Here is a 22,832-nt window from a genome sequence, read left to right as displayed (position 1 = left end):
GTCTTTCTGAGTTGTGGAAGTCATTCAATTTCTTAATGATTTAGTCTCATTGTTTACTACAGGTGCTGTTCTCCTTGCTAATACATACAGATTTGTTTCAGATATGTGTAAGCGATGATCTCTCCTCTCAGCCTCAACTTAGAGAGTTTGAAGAGAATCTTCACCAAATAAGTAACCCCAACTTCAAAGTGGGTAGCTGAGGAATAACTACAAATCAAGTAATCATAGTGTAGCTCCAAATTAAAGTTTTTGCATAGACTATGGATTTAGCACATCTACAGAGAAAATAGGTAAAATAATTAACTTATGCAAACAGCTTGACAGAGAGGAAACTAGACAATAGATAAGTGGCTAAGAAGCAAGTGTTTGGCCAAAAGACTATTGAGGTCATGTAAAGGGTATTTTAGGGGCACCTAGGTAACTCAGTTAGTTAAGCATCTGACTTTTGCTCAGGTCAGGATCTCATGATTCATAAGTTCTAGCCCTTGTCTCTCTGCCCCTCCCCACCCCCTTCTCAAAGTAAATAAAAAAAATAAACAAATAAATAAAGGCTATTTTAATCATCTTCATTTTGAATATTTTAATCCCCAGGCCAGATCTGGGACCTGTGAAAATCTTCTGTGCACTTTATTTGCAGAAAGTATGAGTCAGAGCCTGATAACGCTAGGCAAAGACCAAAGCAAGTGTTCAGAGTCCATCAACATAATAAGGGTACCATCTGGTCATGTCCTGCCTGACTCCTAGGCATGTTCTTGAAATTATATTTGTACAATTTTGAGTTAAAAATTATCATACGTCATGTGGTTCTAGAAACACGACTGTGCTTTGCCACTGACCCAACATGTGCCATTATCACTGATTAGGTCATTGAAGTTGTCAAGACCTTTTATAATTTTATTCATGTCAATGAAACTTTTTTTTTCAAATTTAAATATTATTCAATGCTCAAACATTCTTCATCTATTCTTGTTTGCTCTTCTCCTTTTATGCGTCTGATAAAACTTCTTTACTTTTGTTTCTGGATTTCTCTTCATTTGTTTTGCTAATACATTATTTAATGCTTGAGGAATACGGGTAGAGGGTATACATTCTTTAATGCTTGAGATGAGTTTTGTACAATACTACTTACGTTTTCTCCAATTGTCAATTGTATGTAATTTATAAACTATTGTTTTCATAAATAATAAAAGTCAACAAACAATGCAAAGCTTGTGAATTAAAAAGCATATTAGTCACTGCGAAATCATTCTATAAACACTGTTAAATGTTTAATAAAATATACAAATCTGATATGTCAGATTGGAAAACATGTTTTAAATACTCTATAGATATATAAATGTGATATCACAGATATAATTTGATCTTGGTTCCTGGCTCCTAAAAAACCTTGAAATTTCATAAGTGCTAAGGGTGATAGGAACATCTTTTGTTCTAATGAGGTGACTCTTGGAGGGCCCCTAGATCCATGGTTTCAGGATGAAGACTGGTTGCCAAAAAGATCAAGCTTCCATTAGAAGCTTGGGACTTTTGGCCCAAATCCTCAGTCTCTGGGGAGGCGAGAGAGTCTGGAGATTGAGTTAATAATTGGTTGAACATGTCTATGCAATGAAGTCTCCATAAAGATGCCTAAAAATGAGGTTTGGAGAGCTTACAAGTTGGCAAACACATCCACATGCTGGGAGGACAATGTGCCCCAAGTCCATGTGATAGAACCTCCTCTGACATCCTTCTAGATCTCACCCTATGTGCCTCTTCATCTTCATCTGCCTATTCATTTGTATTCTTTACAATATCCTTTATAACAAACCAGTAAATGTAAGTAAAGTGTGTTCCTGAGTTCTGTGAACTATTCTAGCAAATTATTGAATGCAAGGGTGGGCGGTGGGAACCCCTGACTTACAGCTAGTTGGTCAAGAGTACAGGAGGCCTGGGACTTAGACTTCCCTCTAAAGTGAGAAGTGGTCTTATGGAACTGAGCCTGTAATCTGTAGGGTCTGCACTAACTCTCAATAGTGTCAGAATTGAATTGTTGAAAACCCACTTGGTGTCTGAGGAATCAGAAAGTTTGTTGATGGTGTTGGAAAACACCATAGAATAAAGTACACATAAACCATTGACATGATTACAAAATTGGAATTATAAACCATTTTTAAACATGAAAAATACCATGGGTTTAATTTTATTCTATACTCTGCATTCTAATTTTATTTCTCAACTTCCAAGAGTTTCCTGTCCCTGATCTTCCTAAGGTTGCTATTGTCTTAATATACCTAGGCTAAAACAGGGAAAAAATGAAATTCTGGGTTGCTGCAGGATTCTGGTGTTGAACAATTGATTCTTGTCAAACACGGAGACTAGTTTCACAGTTCAATGTATATACTTGATGCATTACGTTGAGAACATTTTCTTATTAAATTTATCATGTGTTATGTCTTATAATTCTGTGCCCTTGATTATTACATAGATTGCCATTTTTTGACATTTTATATATTTTTCAGGACTGACATGTAATTTATTTTCTTACAGTTGGCATTACTTCACCCATTGTTCTGTCATTTTGCATATTGACATGGTACACTGATGTCATATGAATGCTGATACGTAGAAATGTACATAATGTAAGAAAAAAATATGTGCGTAGGTACATATATATCATGTTTGTTATATTTACTTAAGTTTTATTTATTCACCATTAACTTTTATTACATCTTTCTTTCTTTACATGTCATATGATTTTTGCTGAATAGTTTTCAAGGGGAAAATCTAGTTAATAAATCCTCATTTACAAATATCAACACAGTGTCAACTTGTCCCAGCTAAGGACAATTACCAATAGTTCTTAGTTACTATTCTCCTGACCCTAGCTACTGCAGTTTCTCATCTTAAGAATTAATTTAGGAATTCCACTGGGAAAAATCACAGAGTCAAAAGACACCTATTTTACTTAAATTCTCTTGCATATTTCTAAGAACCATTTTAATTCAATTAAAACACACATATATTTTTTTTTAAATCTAGTTTTTTCTCACTGCTCTGTTTTTTTTTTCCTTTTCAGTTTACCAGCATTACTATTGATTTATTGTTATTAATGTATTTCTTCTATCATTTAAACAAGCTCTAAAGAGGGAGAATTAGAAATTGCTTCTTTGGCCTAATAGTTGGGCACCAGCAGTTTCAAAATTACTCTTAAAAAAAAAATAATGCAGGTGTGCACCTCCAAGAACTATTTGGAAACTCTTTCCGAACTATGAAAGTTCTTAAAGATATAGTGTGCAGAATTTGGGTGTGTATGACAGAAAACTTTGTAGACATAATTTCTGGGGTTATTTGTGTTACACATGATTTATCATTAAAGAATAAATTCTCCAAATGATGGCACCCTACAAATGAGATCTAATACTAGCATAACGGTTGCCTGATTTTGGAGGAATATTACTCTATCTCTCTACATCCCCATTTCTGACATTGACATATTCTAGACTTAAGTAAATTTTGGCTATAAATAAGTTGCACATGTGTGGTACTTGCTCTACATGGGAAATTTTTTGTGGCTGATGTAAACTCAAATCATTAGCATAAAATAAGGAACGACTGCCTCATATCATGTAAATTAGGACGTCAAGGATGGGTGAATAAGCTACCTACCACGTTCAGCAACATAATTGTGAAAGTTCTGCATTTTTTAGAATACAACTTAGTGACAATAGCTTTCTTTTTTATAGAGGATTTAGAAAAATATTCACATTTCAGCTCTTTGGACTGTCAGTCTGAACTTGCAAATCAAAAGAAATTCTGAAAGAAGAGTTTGATTGTCTAAAACCAAGTATTCTAAATTATGGAAATACACCTCAAAGAAATGAGGGAGAAATCATAATGAAGCTGCCTTCTCTTTGGAATATATTCTCCTAAAATGTTGCAAAATAGAAGTTATTAATGTCTTAAAATATTCTTTTTTAAGTTGAAAAATTCTGCCATCTCAAGCAATCAGAAAACTTTACATGAACTTTCCACATAGTAGACTTTTCAATACAAATCTTTAAAGTTTATCTTGACCAGAGTTGTAAGATATGACAAAGCACTTTATGAGCAGAGGTAATTGTATGTTTTTTCTCAAAACAAGTGAACCATATTTTGATGCTCATGTCGAATATGTGCAAGGTCTGTGTCCACTTCTGATGGACTGGTGATTCAATTCTATAACTCCTTCACAGAAGCCAATGGTTAGAGACTCAGATTACCTGGTAGCAACCAGCAAACACTGCTTTATTTTACTCAAATCATCTTAAAGAAAAAGGTGTAAAAATAAGAATATTAGAAACTAATGATGGGAGATAGCCATCTACCAAAATCTGAAGGAAACAGGAGACTTTCTCCTGAGTGCAGTGTCACTGGGGTGACATTAGTCTTGGACTATTCATGCTGTTTATTGTGCAGATGTATAAAGATATAGGGTGGGGATAACATGTTTGGCTCACACTCAAATTCTTCCATACATTGAAGACATGGGGGCTAACTTAATGAGAAAAAAGGATAGTCCTTTTTCATGATGCTATGGAAAATGAATTCTGACTTTTGTAGAATTTCCCAGCTTTGCTCCCTAACCCATGCCCCAGCTACAGTATATGTCATTCAGTTCTAACCTTTACATTTGCCTTTGGAAGACATAACTTCCATGATTCAAGGCAAACATGCTTAAATATAATGATACACTGTGTCTGAGGACAAATTATCTCCAGCAAATTATTTAATAGGCCAAAAAGAGCCATTAGAATAGAAAATTGGTTGGGACACCTGAGTGGCTCAGTCAGTTAAGCATCTGACTCTTGATCTCAGCTCAGGTGATGATATAGCAGGTCAAGAGATAGAGCCCCATGTAGGGCTCTGTGCTGACAGTATGGAGTCTGCTTGGGATTCTCTCTCTCCCCCCTCTCTGCCCCTCCCCTCCCTGTTCTCCCTCTCTCTCTCTGTCTCTCTGTCTCTCTGTCTGTCTCCCTCACTCTCTCTCTCTCTCTGTCAAAATAAATAAATACACTTAAAAGAAAATTGGTAATTTTATTGAATCATAATTACACAACCTACTATAGACCGTATATAATAGTGTTTGGTCTTTAAAATAATCTGAAAGATAGCTCTCACACGTGGAAGAGAGACCGAGACTATTTGAATCATGTTCTAATATAATTAGAGGTTTTTAAAGTATTCCTAAATTTAAGCCTTACCATGAAAAATATAAAAGTAATGAGTCACTTATACATTGTTTGAGAGTTTTGGTAAAAAATAAAATCTTAAAAATGGAAGACCCGACAGGTTATATTTTCTTTCAACAAAATAAAAGCTATTTTAATTGTAAGTATTAAAAAATATATTGTATGTTACTTTACCAACGCCTGTCATTCATCTGACATACCTTAGAATAATTGCACACACACACACACACACACACACACACACACACACAAATGTGCTCATGCACACAAAGACATATTTATTATATTCCAATGAATTGATGGAAGTATTTATAAGTTTTGGATGCTTGTTTGGGAGAGCAATAAAGAAGGAGGTGGAGGAGAATAATCCCATTTTATTCACAATACAAATGAAACTATTTATTGATGTCTAACATAATCTTCAATTGTGATTGTTGCTTGTTATGCTTTTTTACCTCAGCAATTAATTATGAAAATTATCAAGCATACAGTAAAGTTGAAATAAACTTATAAATACTATGTTATATTAAATAAATATATTACTAAATTTTCTCACATATCTATCCATTTACCACACTACATATCCATCATTTATCTTACTATGCTATGCATTTCAAAACAAATGGCAGATATCAAGACACTTAACCCAAAATATTTCACTATACATATAATTAAGTAAAGTTCATTCTTGTATATAGATTTAATTTTTTTTAGCTAAAATTAAATACAATGGCATGCAAAAACTTAAGTGTTTCATTAGGTAAATTCTCATAAATACATACACTTTCCTAACCCAAAACACTATCAAGGCAAAGACAGTTATCAACACCCCAGAAAATTCCCTCAGGCTCATTCCTCACTCCCAAACACAGAAACAACCACTGTTGGGATTTTTCCACCATAGATCAGTTCTGCTTCTTTTAGAATTTAATATAAATGGGTTCATACATTATATGCTCTTTGCATAAATGTTTGTTCATTAGCTTTCTTTTGAGATTTATATGTTGTGTGAATTGAAAGTTAATTTTTTTAAATGATTAACAGTGTTCCATTATATAAAATGTCAGATTTTGCTTACCAATTCCATACATCCAGTTGTGACTGATATTAACAAAGCTATTATTAAAAATTATTTACTTAGGGTGAGAGTTAAGAGAGGAATTGTGGAGTCAAAGGATGGTTTGTTTTTCCTTAGTTTATAAGAAACTGGCAGAGATTTTTACATGGAAGTGAGGAGTGAACACTTACATTGTTCCAAATTCTTGCTAACATTTTGTATTGTCAGACTCCATCATTTTAATTATTTGGTGGATATACACTGGCATCTCATTATTACCTAATTTACTGTTCCAATAAGATAAATGGTGCTGAATATTTTTGTACGCTTATGCTTTGCTGTCCATTCATAGATCTTCTTTGTGAAGTGTCTAGCAGTCTCTTGCTTGTTTTATTAGGCTGTTGGGGTTTTTTTGTTAAGTATATCTGGAGTAACAATCTTTTGTCAGATGTATATTTTAAAAATATTTTCCTTAGTCTGTGGCTGACTTTTTAATCGGGTTAACAATATTTTTGGATTTTGTTTTCTTTTGATATGGTCTATTTTTTATGTCACTTATGAATAAAAACAAAACTTTTGTGATGCCCAATTTGCAAAGATCTTCTACGGTTTTAAAATTACAATTTTAGTTCACATTTTAATTTAAGATCTTCATCAAATTAACTTTTATGTATGATGTAAAGCAGAATTCAAAGTTCATTTTTGTCGTATATGGCTATCCAAATGTTCCAACACCATTTTTTAAACACATGTATTTCCTCATTGGATTGCTTGGAGAAAATTAAAAAAAAAACAACTTTATTTATGTCACAAATCAAATAGAGAAGTGTGGGACTATTTGTCATCTCTTTATTCTACTTCATTCTTCAATTTGTCAATTTTTATGCCAATATCACTCTAACTTTCTGTATCTTTATATAAGGCTAGAAATCAGTTAGTCTGCCTTACTCAAATATGTCCTTTTGGAACATCATGTTATGTTTTATCTTTGAATTTCCACATATATTTCAGAATCAGCTGGTCAATGTCTACCAAAAAATATCTGCTGGGAATAGTATTGGGATTACAATAATCTATATAGTAAATTAGGAAACAATGACATAATACTGAGCCTTCCATATACATGTAAATTTACCTCTCAACTTATTTGGCTTTATTTTTTGTCAGTAATATTTTGTGCTATTTAAGCATAAGCATTTTGCATACATTTGTTAAAATTTTTCCTAATTACTTTATGTTTTTTGATGTTCATTAGAGTTTTTAATTTTTCATTTTACAGTAGGTTGCTGCTGGTACTTCCAATGTAGTGCAAGTTCCAATTCTGACCAAAATAGAGTTATAAGTTTGGATTTACCCTCCCACCTAAAACATTTATGTTTAATTTGACAATACACATGGAACAATAGTTTTCAAGTGACGACACATCGGTCTACGAAGGTCATCAATCCCTGGGAGGTGAGAAGGAAAATAAAACCTCACAAAACAAAGTGAGCCTCAATGGTCCTCAGAGTTTCCAGGTCTTAACATATGGAAGGGGAGAAGAAACAAACACTAAGTCTCCCAGAATCTAGGCGGTGGAGTTGAAGTTTCAGGTGGATTAAGGAAGGCGTTTGTAGGACATAAGACTGGAGAGAAGAGAGCCGCCTTTATTTAGCGTCTAGAAAACTTTCACGAGCTTACTTGTGAATGTTTTTCCAACCTGACCTCACATAGCACTCCCCTCGTTTACTGTGCTCTGTTTGGCTTCCTTCTCACACTCGCGTGCTTGGAAGTGTGCAGCCTCAGACACTCACAGTTGTCCATCCTTCCTCTGAAGACCTCCTGCTGGACACTCATGTAGGTTACTTTTTAACTCTCTCTGTTTTATCTCTACTCAAGGTTCCCCTCATCAAATGTCTCTTTTGTGACCATCTGTCAAAAGAACGCCCTACTTTCTGCCATTGCTCTTGCTTCTCTCATTCTTGTTTACTTTCTTTGCGTCTTTTATCGTTACCTCATGTTGTGCTAAATATTTATTTCCTGGTTTTCTTCACTGAAACAACCATGGAAACTGTATTCCTGGAACCCACAATACTGCCTGACATTTAGAAGGCAATCAATAGATATTTTTGAAAAACAAATGAAGGAATTACATATATATTATATATCAATATTAGTACAACTCAGGCATATTTATGCTGATATATTTGTACTTATCCATATGCTGTATGCATATACACATACACATATAGGTGTATATAATTATCATGAAAATGATTTGAAAACATGCTGAAATTCTGAGTCGTGTAACAAGTCTTATAAAAACAGTAGCATAACTGAGGCAAATTACTAGTGTTCTAAAATATAGAAAGATGAAAATATTATTTCAGACTATAGCATAGTCTTGTTAGCCTGCAATTTGTCCAACACTGCAAGAAATTAATTCACTTTTTGGGGTGCTTGGGTGTCTCAGTCCTTTAAGCGTCTGATTTCAGCTCAGGTCATGATCTCATGGTTTGTGAGTTCAGGCTCCACATCAGGCTCTGTGTGGGAGCCTGATTGGGATTCTCTCTCCTCTCTCTCTCTGCCCCTTCCCCACTCATGTGTGTACATTCTCTCTCAATATAAATAAACTTTAAAAAATTAATTCATTTTTATTTTATTGGATTAGCACTGCAATTCCAATATAGAAAAATATTTTTTTTATAATAGAACATATACAATATATAAATATTTTTCATAATATAAATATCCTTTTGTTCTCTTTACTTCAATATTATGCTTGCTTGCTATTTCCCTTTAAGAAGAGAAACGTTAAAATGTTGACATTTAATTAAATATTTTAAAAGCAAACAAGTATATCTAAATGTACCTGTGGTTAGTGATTACAGATATTTCAGTGAGGAAGCTGATACTCATGTCAAATGATGCATTATGTCTTCGAAATTTCTCAGGTACTATAAAGTTTGTGATAGTTGACCACAACTGGGACTCTCATTTGTACTTCTTGTACTTATGATCACTTAGCAACATAAAGAAAAAGTTTGTAACTGGGCTCTACTCACCACTAAGTTTTAGTAATCTGTTTGTGTTTCTATGTTTGTTTTTGAAGAGTGCTATGGGATACATTTGAATAACCTTGTTCTGTGAGGATTATTGCAATCAATGGCCACTTTTCAAGTGTTATGAATCCTTTTTTTTTCAAGTGTTACAAATCTTGACAAACACTTTGTTCATCTTTTCAATCAGGTGCAAAACTCAGCTGTACCAATATTTTTTAATTGCTTGGCAAAAAGTAGCAAACATCTGTTCATACACAAGGTAGTTTTGAATTAGTAATCAAAATAAATAATGCTGTGTATTTTCAGATGGTACATGATTTAGTAGGTTGAATACATCTGTGTTACATATCAAAAAGACCACCATTTCAATAAAATTTGACATCGTGCTCTAAGTGATATTTCTATTCTTAAAGAAAACTTTAAAAAATTCTCAATCTTTATATATATACAAATACACATACAGATATATATGGGGGACATTGCAATCTTGCTAAAAACTGGTTGTGAAAATTAAGACTATAGTATGTAAGTTTAGATGTCAAAATGTTTTCTAGACAAGTTTCGAAAATGCAACTGGAAAGTGCACAAGTTATTTTACTTTGCTTAGCATTACGGATTTGTTTGATAGCCGCTGATCATGGAAAAGGAAAGACTTTAATTTAGCTATACACATTTTCTATCGACTTGTATATTATCCATAATAATGAATGTTCTTCAAAAGAAGTGATTTAGCTTTGCCCTATCATATAATAAGAATTACTAGAAAGCCATGTTGCATTCTTGTGGATGTTTTTCATGAAGAACAATGGGAAAATGCTACTTCGGCATGAAGTTTAGCTTAATAGTAAGAATTAAAGTCTTTGGTAAAGACGATATTGACACTTTTTGCCTAGAATTTACTACAACTGTGAAAGTCAGATACTAAGATATCCTTGTGTTCTTATTATGTAAGATAACATTCCAGCTAGAGATGGAAAAGCATTAGCTAAAAAAATGGGTGTAAAGTAAGAAACAAACTGCCGAGAAGGTACATCTATTGCCAGCCATATTTTCAGGACCATTTGTCCAAAGAATACTTTTTCTTTGGTTGAGACTCAAAACCAAAGACTACAAAAGACGGCATTTTATGTCTATTACAAACTAGTAATAATCTTAATGTTAAAGAGTTGAAGGTACATGATGTGTATTCTCAACATGCTATTTTATAAAATATAACAAAAGAACAAGTATGAAAGTCATAAAAAATTCGCCCTTTGGAAATATTATGAAAAATATAGAAGTATGGGTATGTCACTTGGGTTTACCACACCATTATTTAAGATTATATTGATTTTAAAACTCTAATTAATCAATATGAAAGGCATGGTTAAATCTCTTTACCATCTGCTATTCCATGTGCATTAAAAATTAAACTACAAAATATTTTTGTGTAGGAAAATGAAAATACATAAAAGTATATGATACAAAATAAAACAAAAGAATAGCAAACAATATTTTCTTAATTAGCTTTCTTTACCTTATCTACTCAATCTTTATGACCTAGGCCTTCACCTTAGGAAAATGGCTTTGTAACAGTAGCTTTCATTTGCATATCGGCAGTTGATCTTAAATATGCTTATTCTTAAACTAAACAACATCTAGAGATGTTATGTGCTATTTTTTCTTGTTTATTTTACTTTTGATTGGACAAGTTTCTCTATTCTCAAGAATAGGAAATATGATATTTGGCATAATGTGATGCATTCCAAAATATCCTCATAAATCATTTTTGTGGTGAAATCAGTCACCAAAGTAACGACTTTTTACAGTCTGCATTGGACAATTATTCGCAATGGCCCCTTTGACATTCCTTACACCAAATGATACTCCACTTTTATGGCTAAGCCACTACCTGTGGTGTAGTTTCCTGTGGTTGTTATAGCAAAATACACTTAGTGGTTAATCAACAGAAATATATTCTCTCACACAAGCTAGAAGTCCCAAACCCAGCAGGGCTATGCTCCCTTTGTGGACTCTGGGAGAGAACATATTAATTGTCTTAATATTCTCTTCCACCTTTTGATTGCTAACAGCAATCAAGAAGTGCCTTCTTGACTTGTGGCTGAATCGTTCCAATCTCTGCCTCCATGTTCACATTGCCTTCTCCTCTCTGTGCCTGTCTTCGAATTCTGTCTCTCTCTTACAAGGGTATAGGTGATTGTGTTTAGGGCCCTCCCCAATAATCCAGAATAATACTTTGCTTAATCTTTAATTTAATCACATATTTTGTCTTGTAAGGTATTATTCACTCTTTTGCCATGTAAATGATATTTTCAGGTTTTTGGGATTAGAACATAGATGTACTTTGGGTGGGGGGATAATTTAGCCTATGACAATGACCAATTTTATTTTCCAACAAGTTTGGGAGCATTACACACACCACTCCTTATCAGGATCTACCTACCTTTGTGCACTGATGGAATTAGTCAAATGTACTAAAATAGTATATTAAACAGCTAATGCACAATTGGATTTGTAGTCAACAAAGTACATCTATAACTAAAAACATAAAACTCACTCTATTAACATAATGCTATTCACTCCAAAATGACACCATTTTGCAATGCCTTCTCTCCTTCCAATGTCACTACATTCTGCACTGTAGGAAGATGCCATCTCCTCAAGGACCAAGTTCAGTGTCTAAAGAACATGACGAGGAATGTGTTAGTTTTCTGTGGCTAACAAATTATCATAGAATTGATGGCTTAACAAATAGAAATTTATTTTCTCACATTTCTGGAGTCCAGCTGCTCAAAATCATGGTGTGGGCAAGGCCATGCTTCCTCCATATGCTGTCAGGGAGAATCTGTTTCTTGCCTCTTCTAGCTTCTGGTGCCTGCTAGTGGGTATTGGCTTACCTTAGCTTGTGGCTGCATCTCTCCAAAGTCTGACTTCATGGTCACTTTGGCTCCTCCTCTTCTGTGTGGATCAAACATTTGTCTGCTTCTCTTTTATAAGATTATGTGTGATTAGATAGAGAGGTCACCAGGATAATCCAAGATAATCTCACATCAAAATCCTTAATTTAGTCACATTTCTCAAAAGTGTACTGGGTAAGATAAAAACCATAGTTTTCAGGTGTTAGGCTACGGATATATCTTTGGGAGGTGTTATCACACAACATTGTACATCAAAGAACATGCTGGTAAGCATTAACTATTAAATGAGGCAACTTCTGTTGAAATCCATCTTCTGAAACCTGATCTACCATTCTGCTAGTCCTCACTTTCAAATGTTCACAGCATACTTTCACATCAGTTTCATTGCTGGTCTTTGATTTTACCACTTTTTCAATTCTGCCTTGAGCTCCTCAGAGAGTTGACTCTCAACTTTCCCAGACTTTGTGTCTAATGTAGAAATTTCTACAAATATAGTCCTGGCTCTATATAAACCAATAATTGATGGAGAACATATAGGCAATATTCTGGTTTTGGTGTGTGCCTAGTGACAGGGTATAAGAGGAGAGTTAGAGATTTTGACATTATTTGGATAATTAAAAATATGAACAACACTGCAGGCTAAAGAAACTTGCATCTGTGGGGATAATGATTGAGTTAGAAATTCTATAATTATACTGGGCTTGGACCAGTTATATCTTGGGCTTTAGCCCAATTACCTCTTAGGCTAAAATCTTCCTATTTGACTTTGAAAACTAAATTTTACTATTATAAGGCTCTTACTTTCATCATCTGCACAATGTGTTGATGTCTGTTATACCTATAGAAAAGGGATTATTATGAGGATTGGGTGAATGAACAAAGGCAATAGATGAGAAAATACACATACTAGATTGACCGGATCAATGTTTTTTGAAAGATAAGAGTAGTGGCCCATTGCACTGTGAAGCTTCAAACACAGATGCAGTGGAAGTAGACACTAGGATTGAGGAGGGTGTCCTGGCCATTTTCAGAAAAAAGAATAAATATCCATACCGTAAAATTACATAATCTGTATTTCTCCATGCAGATATATGTGTATATGTACACATATTTGTACATTTCATATTTAAATGAAATAGTGTTACATCAGAGTTTTAAAACTAAAGATAACTTTATAATTTATCAAATTCCTTATTATGAGCACAAATTAAATGTCCATATTTAATTATGTATTCCATTGGTTTTATGAACATAAGAAAAGGCTTCCTTTAGCCACAGCAAATAAACCAAGATCAGCTCGACTTAAAGTGCCTCCATGCCAGTTTTTATGGTATACAAGTTTCAGTCAAATGATTTAACACGTTTCCTTCTGGCTACATCCTATGCCAAGTCATTCTTGGACTCCAAAATAATTCAATGCCTGCCTGTTTCTTCTTTGATATGATTGAGATACTATGGCGTCTACTATATTATTAATAACATCATATTCTGTTGATAGGAAAGGTAAAATTGAGGGTTTATCACAAGCAGAAGAAATATGATCCAAGATTTTCCAAAGCAGGAAATACAGTTCTCTTTTACAGAAATGGCCAGGAATCACAGATAAAATATTTGGTAGTATATAAGAAGAGGTATGATATCCTTTGAAATAGATTTATACCATAATGAGATTGAATAACACCTTTGCAAAATTAGGAGAAATAGATCCCTAGCTGGGGGAAAAGGTAAATGGCTCAATGTTAAGATGAAATCCTCTGCTTGCCTCTCAACCATGCCAAAGCTCTCAAACCCATTCTAAGATTTGGTTCTGTCACTTCATAGAATACCTGATTGACCTAGTGGGTTGCAGTAGGATTGCTGCGCAAGAAGAAAAACTCTGAAGCATGAACTCCCAACTTAAGATCCAAACATGTGGTGCTCATCTCTAAGGTAGCTAAACATTTCACAGGTTTTCCAGCAAGTTTGGGCTTATTCATTGAACTTTGTATGTATTTAAAGGAAGAAAACAAATGGCTGTCCCTCACATTTTATTTTTTAACGTCTTTTTATTTTTGAGAGCGGGAGAGAGAGAGAGTATGTGAACAGGGGAGGGTCAGGGAGAGAGGGAGACAGAGAATCTCAAGTAGGCTCTGAACTGTCTGCACAAAGCCTGATGTGGGGCTCACACTCACAAACCATAAAATCACTACCTGAGCTGAAGTCAGATGTTGAACAGACTGAGCCACCCAGGCATCCCTGGTCACTTTTTAAAATTGAGTAAAATTACATAGCTATTCAATGGTCAGGTTTCTACAGATAGGAAGTATACTTGATTTTTCATTTGGGCTACCTCAGCTCATTTTACTAACAAATAAGATCAAGAATAATTTTGCATAACTTTAGTAGAATGACAGGGAGTAGGATAATCAGCCATTCAACATTTGATGCTTTCCTTAGCCCTTTGGAAATTCTCTTACCTGATTCAACAGTTTTTTGAAAAGGTACCAATAGACTTGCTCGTAAAGATCAGAGCCCTGCTACTTAAGGAAAAATATACTCATTTTATAACCCACGAATCTTGGGCCCCTTTTAAGCTTTTACTTTTATATTTCTTACAATTGTAATGTAGATTTAATGACTTGTTTTCCTACCAAATGTCTTTTATATGCCACCAACCCCCTCCAGTTCATTCCAGTACAGTGTTGGCTGGCTTCTTCCACTGCAACCTGACCATTTTTCCCTCTGAAACTAACAAGTATTTTGGAGGAAACGATTTGAGATGATGCACATAGCTTTCAGTCTCTTCGTGTTTTGGTCCTGCAACAACTATGATCATGGTGCCTGATGGCAGAATTCTGCTTTCCACATTCCTTTCACGTTGAGTGGAATTCTTCCACAAGGGAGAGCTGTCACTTCCCTGTGCCTGTATTCATTCATTTATTTATAGATAACAGTATGGTTTTATGGGTATTTATTTTATTTGATGGGTTATAATCCAATGCTATTGCTATTTATATTTCTGTTGAAATCATTTTAGCTTTGACCTCTGGGAGTTCTTTTATCTTGGTTCTTTTGCACTTACAACATGCCGTGTTCTGTTTTGAATGTTTCCTAATTTTCTGCGGCCGTTCTATTCTTCAGGCATGTCTTCTATTTTCCTAGCCTGCAATCAATCCCTTCTCTAAAGAGTCCTGTGAGCAATGTTTCTAGGATCTCTGCATTTAGTAAGCACACAGAAGTACATTTAAACGTGAAGTTTTTCCTTTTGCTATGAAGGAATATATGAGCCTTCATCATTGGAGATTAAGAAATTCTTTAGTACAGGGATTCCCCCCCTCCCCTCACCATTTATCTCCTTTCCCTCTTTGTGTAAAGTTCTATTGCAATGGATCAATTATTCATGCTATATATATATATATATATATATATATATATTATTTTTTTCAAATCTGTTAGATTTTCTGCACTAATATTTGATAATATGCCAGTGTTAAATTTTTCTGTCTCAAAAATGTGTTTGTTAGGGCATACAATTTTCATTTCATTTTGTCTTCTGCATTTTTTTCTTAATGGTCATAAATTTTAGTTTTAAATCTGCCTCTACTTTCTGACAACAACCTAATTTTGACTTACGTGAGATATTATCATTAGTCGCTTCAAGGGTATTAATTTTATTTTTATAAAATTCATGCTGCTGAGACAGGGAAATCCAAGGGGCCCACAAGAGAAAAAGCTGATTTTTTTTTTTCTTCTTATCCAGCTTCTATTCTGGCTAGGACCTGCAGCCCCAACCCACTCTATACATGTCTCAGAATACAAATAGCATATGTCCTCCTTGTTAGAGACAAGGAATTAATTATTTCTCTAGAATAGATAACATCCACGGAAGGACCAGGTGAGAGTGACCAGACAAAGCTATCATACATGTATTCCAGACCACTGACTCTAGACCTTTTCCAAGACCCCTGACTTCAGGCAGTAAGTGATTTATGACGGGCACATGGACTTTCTCCTCATTCTGACCAGTTCCTATATGCCCAAGAAGACACATAGACCAGAGCACAATTGTCATAAAAAACCCAAACCCCAAACAAAGACAAGACTCCTTCCTTTCCTTTCTGAACACCCAGTCCATCTGTATTTGCTTTTTCTTCAATAAACTCTGCCTTCACCCCCTGCTGGCTGACATTTGATTTCCATCCTGTATGAACACAAGGACCCTCTTGGCTGGTCCTGCAGGGGGTGCGGGTGGGGTGGCCCTCTGTGTCCTCAGACCAACCTGCCTGCATCACTACTTTTCTAGCAATCTTTGGTGTTTTGTTTTTCCTTGAAAGTTTGTTATATTTATTTTTCTCCATAGTATTGACTTCCTTAAGGTGTCCAACAACTTTATCTATAATTGCCTTCTAATATTTATAAGTAGGGGTGTCTACTGAGATATATTGTTTACTAACATATATTTCCTTAGTATGAGTACCACTTTCTACTCCTCTGGCCATGGTTAAAGGAGTTTGGCTAAAAGTGAGTTAGTGGTGTGCATGCATAGGTTGCTGGTAAGGAAATGTGGAGAAAATACCACTCTGGAGTGAAGATGGCCGTTTCTTAGGAAAACGGGAAGATATCCAAGGATTTTGCTTAGTTCTGTTCTGGGTGTCCCAGATGAGTATTTCTCCAATTTAGATTCTTGTGGACATAATACAGGAGGAAAATGCAGAAAACAGCTGCTAAGTGAAACAGGTGACAGATACAGCTGTTCCACAGCTCCTTAAACATTTACCCTGTCAAGAATGTCAGGGCCACTTCCAAAAGACAAAAATAAAAGAAGAAACAGAAACAAGAAAAATCCTTCTGTTTTTCTTCCTCTTATCTTGAAGCTAATCCTAGCATGATCTGAAAGTGGAAGGATTCACTCCCCACCCTCCCCAAACTGAGTGCTAAAGGGCAAGGTCAAGTGACATTGTCTTTCTGTTTGCATAGAGTAGCAGGTTCCTGCCCCTTTGAGGTTAACTAGCTCTGTAATCATCACATGCATTATATTTCAGGAAATACCTGCTCAGGTAGGGAGGATATACCCTTTATGGTTTTTCAATAATGAAATTTGTGCTGATTTTAATAAGTATTTATTATGTAATTTTAACAAGTTTCTAGTATGAGGAATGTTAATCATCTGTGTTCAGATAACCATCTTAAAAATTTTTTTTGATGTTTTTTGACAGAAAGAGAGAGAGAGAGAGAGAGTGAGTATGAGTGGGGGAGGGGCAGAAAGAGAGGGAGACACAGAATCTGTAGCAGGCCCCAGGTTCTAAGCTGGGCACAGAGCCCAACAAGGGGCGCGAACTCATGAACCATGAGACCATGACCTGAGCCGTAGTAGGACAATTAACTGACTGCCTGAGCCACCCGGGTGCCCCAAGTCAACCATCTTTGAACGAGGAATAAGCACTGAATTTTAAAGCAAGTCAAAATCAGAAACAACAGTTTACCATAAGGATAAAGGAAGTTATACTACTTTTTAGAAATTGCCTGAACGAACCTTGTTAGCTTTTAATAAGATTTTGTAATGCAAAATTACTTTCCGTTTTACTGGACCGTTTCCTTAACCTCTTATGTTTTGTTTGCTTAAGGAAAAACAGCTACTTTCATTGCCTAGAGTTTCCGATAATTCTGATTTTGTTGCTTGCATAAGCAAGCAGGGAAATAATGGTTCTTGTTCAATGTTAGCAACCTTTTTGGTGTCATCAAGTCAGAATTGCTAGAAAAAGAAAAAAGAAAACAGGCAGTTCATGAACCATATTTAGCCCGCAGACATGTTTGTTTGGGTCATAAATTGTTTAATTCTTTTCATATTTTAAAATTTCAATATTTTATTTCACATCTAGATTTTCAGCTTCTTAAAAAAAAAATTCACCATATCTCGCAATAGTGGACAAAATCCATTTGCCACATGGGAAAATTAGCTGCAGCTAACGTAAGACCATACTTTTAAAATGGTATCCACTTTCCAATTTACCACAGACTTTAGTATTCCCTAATGATATCCAACAATATTTGCACAGTGAAATATAGCCCATTTCTATCCACTATATTGAATATCTGACTTTATTAAAGATTTGGCTTTGCAATGCTTTTCCAATGGAGCAAGATGAAGGAAATAACTACAATGCCATCAATATTTGTTACGGGGAAAGGAGAAGGGAAGACAAGACCTCTAAGTAGAATAAATACTTTGGTTTTAGAACACTAGGGGTAATTCACATTATATTCAAATATTGCTGTATAAAGCGGCAATGAAACCAGCAAAGTGACATTGTTCTCTGCCTGCTATTTTTCAGTATTACTGAAAATTACTTTTCTTGTGGCGTTGACTGCCAATTAGTAACCACCAGGAGGTAGCCATCTTCTTAGTTTTCAATTTTTACTAGAAATAATTCTCGTATAGTGCTGCTCCTTTAACAAGCACCTTTACCATGCGAGACACATATAAAAGTGATTAAATTTAATAGTCTCATTGCTTTTAAGCAAAGCCATATGGTGTACTTAGATTGCAAATTCTAATTGAAGTCAATGAGATTTTATGTACAAAATACTTTTGAAAATGTAGCTGTATAATCAAATATATATACAATGTACCCCTTTTATCTTGACAGAAGCATAGCCCAGTACCTTTTTTCATTGTCTTTTTCATGCATACTCAAGAGCATTATAGCTGAACTATGTCTTGCCATGAAAAAAAGAACGTTAAAAGTAATAATAACAGTTGCTTGTGTATGTCCAATGCATCTTTTTCATTACCTTTCTATCTAAATTTTAATATTACAATAATCCCTGAAACTGTGCCTTGGTTTACAAGAGCAGTATGTAACTGTGACATGACCCAATCCATTCACATTTATTTGTTCTATTACACGCCAGGAATTGAAAGCCCCATTAAAAACAAAACAAAACAAAACAAAACAAAACAAAACTACAAATGCAGTGGCAACACGAAACAAAACGTGGAAATAGCCATAGCCTCACCACTTTCCCTTATTTAGAAAATGTTCATGGAGTTTTACGTTCCTAATGTAGATGTAAAAAAGAGAGAGAGTGTTATTCACCAGGGGATAGAAACCAATGGGACTGCAGAAGGAGGAAAATAATGTTATCTTGCCAACCTCTAGACTCTGATCATACTCTTCTAGTTATTTGGAAAACACAGGGCTTGGATGATGTTTGGGAACTGCCTCTGGCGGACAGCAACTGTGCAAAGACAGATTAGATTGCAAGGTGGAGGAAGAAGCATGGAGAAGGGGGGCAAGGTGGTATCTATTCAGTGAAGGCTCCGCAAACGAGCTGTGGGAGAAGATTCTGGTAATCAGGAAGAGCAAAGCAGTCCTCATATGGCTAAAAATCACAGAACCTTATTATTGAGCTCTGCACTCTGCTAAAAGACATAATTAATGATAAGCTCTCGGGATGAAGAAAATAACTGCAGTCACCCAGAAGAGTTGCTTCCCAAATTCTAATTGCTAGATGGCCTAAGGACGGCCATGTGTGCTGAATATCTCTGCAAAAGAGAATTTAAAATAAACTAATTCCTCATTACCTGTAAAAAATAGGTTACTTCCAAAAGTGTAGTGATACTGAATTTACTAGAATAAAAATTTGCATTTACTTGTTTATTTCTTGTAAAAATAATATCGTCGTGTTAAAAAGAGAATGGTCAAAGTTGTAAAACTTTACACTCTACTACTAATAAAACTAATTTCCCAAAAACATTTGGCAATTGTGATGTATATGAAGCTATGGTGTTGTATGCACAGGCATGGATACACACATGAAGCATACTGGTTATAGTAAGATAAGTTATTTTATATATTTTATACAGGGTTACATGTAGCCTTGCATATAGTGTTATAGTGTTCTATAGTGTTATATACTTATACAAATATGGTGATTATTGCAATAAAGTTTCAAATATGAAAATGCTAAATGACTGCATAATATTCCATCAATTATTAAATCTCTCCATTTACTATGTCTCCAAGTGGGGCAACTGGGTGGCCCTCAGTTGGTTAAGTGTCCAACTCTTGATTTCGCTCAGGTCACAGTCTCAAGGTTGTGAGGTTGAGCCCCGCGTCAGGCTCCACGCTGACAGTGCAGAGCCTGCTTGGGATTCTCTCTCTCCCTCTCTCTCTGCCCCTCCCCTGCTCACATTCTCTCTGTCTCTCTCTCAAAATAAATAAATAAACTGGGGTCCCTAGGTGGCTCAGTTACTTAGCTCAGGTTGTGATCTCACGGTTCACGAGTTTGAGCCCCACATTGGGCTCTGTGCTGATAGCTCAGAGCCTGGAGCCTGCTTCGAATTCTGTGTCTCCCTCTCTCTCTGGCCCTGCCCCATTCACACTCTGTCTCTTTCTCTCAAAAATAATACACATTTAAAAAACAATAATAAATAAACAAACTAGAAAACGTCTCCTTGAGTTTTTATATGTGTTTCAAAGTAAACTTTTAATTTTATAATTGTTTTAAATCTATAGAAGAGTTTCAAAAGCAATACAGACTCCATCGAACCCACACCCAGTTGCTTCCATTGTCTATAACTTCCATTAGTATGATACATTTGTCACAACTAATGAAAGACTATTGATACATTATTATTAACTAAACCTCATTCTTACTTTATATTTCCTTAGTTTTTACCTAATGTATTTGTTTGTTTGTTTGTTTTTGCTTTTGTTTTTTTTAGTTCCATGATCTCATCTAAGATACTGTATTCCATTTAGCCATCATGTCTCCTTAGCCTTCTCTTGACTGTGACAGTTTCTCAGGTTTTCTTCATTTTCATGACCTTGATAGATTCAAGGAATACTGGTCAGGTATTTTGTAGAATGCTCTTCAATTGGGTATATGTCCTGAGGTTTTATTCTCATTATTAGATATGGTCTATGTGCTCTAGAGAGGCAAATCCTCTCAGAAATAAAGTGTCATCCTTATAACTTCATATCAAGGGCATATGCCATCAATATGACTTAACAATATTGTTAAATTTGATCACCTGACTAAGATAATATTTGTCAGACTTCTCTATTACCAAGTGCTCTCCCCATTCCGTTTTCCATAATGTGCCTTTTAGAAAATCACTATGTGCAGCACGTGCTTATTCTCCACCTCTGTGAGAACAGAGTTTTTATACAAATTATCTGGAATTCTGCACGGAAGATTGTCAAATTTTTCCCATTTGTGTATGTATGTATGTAGATATGTATATACGTGTTCGGTATGGACATATGAGCATTTCGTTCTTTGGCTTATAATCGAACACTTCATTTTGCTGCTCATATTGTTCCAATTTGTCCTTTGGAAGCTCATTCAGTTGGTTCCTTTGTCTCTTTGATATAATTCATTGTTGTGTGTGTATTTTTTGAGCAGTTCCTTACTTTCTAGCCTTGTAAGATGCTCTAGGCTTATGTTACATACACTTTGTCCCAACTCTAGAATCCCCGTTTCTCCAAGGAGAGTTAGTTCCCCCTAATACTAGAAAGTATTAGTTCTGGGTGTCCTTACTGCTACCTCGATGTCCCTGCCTCTAGACCACAGAGCTGACAGACAAGGGAATAAAGGTGCCTATAATAACCCTTGTAGAGCCTCATATTTATGCACATATAAGAATTTCTAGATGTAACCATCTGTATCTATATTAAATTAAACGTTCACACTGATGTCTCTAGCTCTAATCTATTACCACATGTATCACTCCAGCTTTCTCCTCTTGCTTGTCTGTAATCTTGCTCTCCAATAATAAGAAACCTGGCTCCCACCACTTCTCATCTATGTAGTTAATTGTTCAATTCTAGTATACACGCACAATGGTAGAGGAAATGTTAACCCATTTCCCTGATTATGTGTATTTCTAAAAAATTACTAGGTCAAAGTTTATTTATTTATTTATTTATTTATTTATTTTGTTAACGTTTATTTATTTTTGAGACAGAGAGAGAGAGACAGAGCATGAACGGGGGAGGGTCAGAGAGAGGGAGACACAGAATCGGAAACAGGCTCCAGGCTCTGAGCTGTCAGCACAGAGCCCGACGCGGGGCTCGAACTCACGGACCACGAAATCATGACCTGAGCCGAAGTCCGCCACTTAACCGACTGAGCCACCTAGGCGCCCCAAGATCAAAGTATTTTTAAAACATGCTTTGTTTTGTTTGTTTGTTTGTTTTTTTGGAGGGGAACACTTACAAAAGTTATTTATTCATTCATTCATTTATTTATAGTTTCAAGTTTTTATTTAAATTCCAGTTAGTTTAGTTAACATATAGTGTATTATTAGTTTCAAGAGTAGAATTTAGTGATTCATCACTTATATACAACACCTAGTGTTCATCACAAGTGCCGTCCTTATTGGCCATTACCCTTTTAACCCATCCCTGCCCACCTCCCTTCCAACAACCCTCAGTTTGCTCTCTATAATTAAGTATCTATTTTATGGTTTGCCTCACTCTCTTTTCCACCCTACTAAGTTCATCTGTTTTGTTTCTTAAATTACACATATGAGTGAAATCATGGTATTTGTCTTAACATACTACACTCTAGTTCCATCCACATCATAGCAAATGGCAAGATTTTATTCCTTTTGATGGCCATG

At 35.1% G+C, this 22,832-nt stretch overlaps 1 long non-coding RNA gene across 1 annotated transcript in view; it reads left to right on the top strand.

The window, feature by feature from the left end:
• Nucleotides 1-22,832, top strand: part of LOC122202017 — a 40,336-nt gene that overhangs the window by 7,213 nt on the left and 10,291 nt on the right. The window contains exon 2 of the long non-coding RNA XR_006194430.1: nucleotides 14,045-14,152. This is a non-coding gene — a long non-coding RNA (uncharacterized LOC122202017). The remainder of the gene's footprint in view (nucleotides 1-14,044; nucleotides 14,153-22,832) is intronic.

Source organism: Panthera leo, chromosome A1, assembly GCF_018350215.1.
Source record: "Panthera leo isolate Ple1 chromosome A1, P.leo_Ple1_pat1.1, whole genome shotgun sequence".
NCBI classification, from domain to species: domain Eukaryota; kingdom Metazoa; phylum Chordata; class Mammalia; order Carnivora; family Felidae; genus Panthera; species Panthera leo.
The sequence above is the reverse complement of the archived record's forward strand: the minus strand, read 5'-3'. Positions and strand labels throughout refer to the sequence as shown.